A 2,838-nucleotide genomic window follows, 5' to 3' on the forward strand; every position below is an offset into this window, starting at 1 on the left:
GTCATATCATTTTTCGCATGCCAGTCCAAGTGTGCGATTATCTGGTATGACAAATTTACGTGTGTGTGTGTGTGTGTTTTTCTTTCTAAAGATTATAATCCCTCTTATTTTCTGTACATCTTCTGAGTGTACTTGGATAGCTATGTTATATTCTGTCCGGTGTTACTGGATAATTTCATTTTCATTAAGGTGCTATTTTCATAAGTTTCATTGGAGCCTATATCCTCAAAATTAATGTGCAACTATTTCTGTTTCCATAAGAAATCAACTGGCTGAACATTGCAGATTAAATTTGGGGGATCACCATTGCTATTAGAAATAAATTCTACATATGTATAAAATTGGATTGGGGACTGCTTAGACTTAGCTACACAATCTGAACTAAAATTTAGGACTGAATATTTTATTTTCCTGATTCATCACCTCAGCAGAGAAGAAATCATGAACATTTATATTTTACATCTCATAATAGTCTGATTTCATCACCTCCCATTTGTAGACTGGTAATGTTCTTTTGACTATGAAAAAAGTATATGCCCATTGAAGATACTTTATTAAAGAACTTTATGCAGGAATACCGATATTACTTCTGTTCTGCATGTAGAACTCCTATAACAAAGGATACCTCAACGATGTGGAAAATTTTTGCGAGTGTGCTTCTTCATATAATTTTACTTGTTTCATTTTTTATGTTTAATATAGGTAGATGGAGGGGAAAAAACAAAACTAAAATTAATCTGCCTGTCAACTGGAATGTCAAAAAGATCCAGTCATATAAGTCCAGTCAGGATTCTGTTCAATGGGTGCAAGATGATTAAAAACCATAAGTTAGCCTTACGGTAGAAAAATGAACTTGTTCTTGGCTTCCATGATTATATTCTTTATTTTATGTAGGATAAGCTATGTCATGTACTCAGAGAAAAGTGAATAAAAGAGTGTATTATATAGAAAGCCTATCATCCTTAGGGAAAAAATATATTTGGAGACCTCACAAGAGAGTTCTACCAGTTTCTTTCTCTACTGTGAGTGCTCTGCAAAATAGCTGTCAGACCTTCTTGGTCCCAATACAAGTAATTTCAACAGAATTGATTAAAATGAGATAGTGGCTGAGTAAGAACCAAAACAGAATTATTGAGATTGCTAATGTGACCAGAATATGATTCTTACTTGCTGATCCTATAAAATAGCATGGAAATAACTATGTTACTTATCATTATAAACAAGCATAAAATCCTTTAAGGTTGTCAGCTCCAAATCTATCAATAATAAGAGTTAAAAAAATACTTAAGAGTAATAGCATTTATATATCATCATGATATTAAAACAATTGGTTAATTTCCTAATAATTAGAAATGTCAGAACAATTTCTTGTTGTTTTTAGTGGGACAAAACAAATTTGTAAGTTAACTGAAGCTTAATGTTTTCATCTATTCTTGGCCCGGTGTTGACGGCGGAAGGTTAAATTTTTCTTGCTCTGACCCATGGAGGAATTTTCCATTTGACCATAGACTAGTGGATCTTAATTAAACTCTCATGCTATATTTAGTAAAATCTTAAGGAGGACTGATTTTGTTTAGTGCTTTCAAGTTTCATTGGTAAATATTTAGAATGAATAGAGACAGTTTATGCATATAGGTTGTTATTGAAATGTGTTGTCATGCACCTTACAAATCTCTCTCTAGAGAACATTGCTAAAATCCTTGGCCAGAAGTTGTGAGACTAGTTCGTTGTATTCCTGTCTAGAATGTTTCTAGCTTCATTTTGATTCTTTGTGTCACTGTACATAATCTACATGTATCTGTTAGAGTTCAACAGGTTTCTAGGTAGTTCCTCAAGCTTCAGCCTTTTTTTTATTTTAAAGATTTTATTTATTTATTTGATAGAGATAGAGACAGCTAGCGAGAGAGGGAACACAAGCAGGGGGAGTGGGAGAGGAAGAAGCAGGCTCATAGCAGAGGAGCCTGATGTGGGGCTCGATCCCACGATGCTGGGATCACGCCCTGAGCCGAAGGCAGACGCTTAACCGCTATGCCACCCAGGCGCCCCAAGCTTCAGCCTTTAAAATCTTTTTACCTTCACTATAAAATGAATAAACTATATGTTTTCAAAAGTTGTTTAAATTCCAGCCATTGCCCAAATACGTGCACAATAGAAAATTGGAAAGTTGTTACACTCTTTGAATATTTAAATGCCCACAACTCCCTTTGCACAATCATTGTTTCTTGCCAATTTTCTGTAAAATGCCTTCCACAACAGTGATGAAAACTTTATATAATTCTCTTGAAATTATATTAGAAAAAGAACACATCGAGCTGAGTTCTGATGAAACACTCTCATCATAACTCTTTTTCTTTAGGTCTGCCCTCTATTCTCTTGGACCCACTGGTGAGAAACTTTTGGGAATAGAAGATCTCTGTTTGTTTCCTTGTTGGTGTTGTTTTATATCTCATTCTCACTAAGTATAGTAACCATAAAATCAGTACATTTTAAGATCACAGCTCTTAGTAAGATTCGCTTCTCTACATTATTTAGCTCTATCAAAAAATAAGTAATTATGCATTGATAATGTTTTAAAGTCATCTCTAGACTAGTAAAGACAAAAAACAAAACTCCCATTCTTTTGTGTTCTGTCTGTAAACTGTAGACAAAATATTTCTGTATCTGTTTTTTTGGGGGGGTCAGAGGTTCTATGAGTTGGATTAGTACATCTAACTTCAATAATTTTAATTTTAGGACATTAGTTTTTTGTAGATTTTTGTAGTGGCTTAAATTTGAAGCCTTGAATGTTCCTTTAGTATATAGAATCATATTTGTAATTTTATATTGAATTCTTTCTCA

Source organism: Ailuropoda melanoleuca, chromosome 2 (assembly GCF_002007445.2).
Source record: "Ailuropoda melanoleuca isolate Jingjing chromosome 2, ASM200744v2, whole genome shotgun sequence".
Classification (NCBI taxonomy): Eukaryota; Metazoa; Chordata; class Mammalia; order Carnivora; family Ursidae; genus Ailuropoda; species Ailuropoda melanoleuca.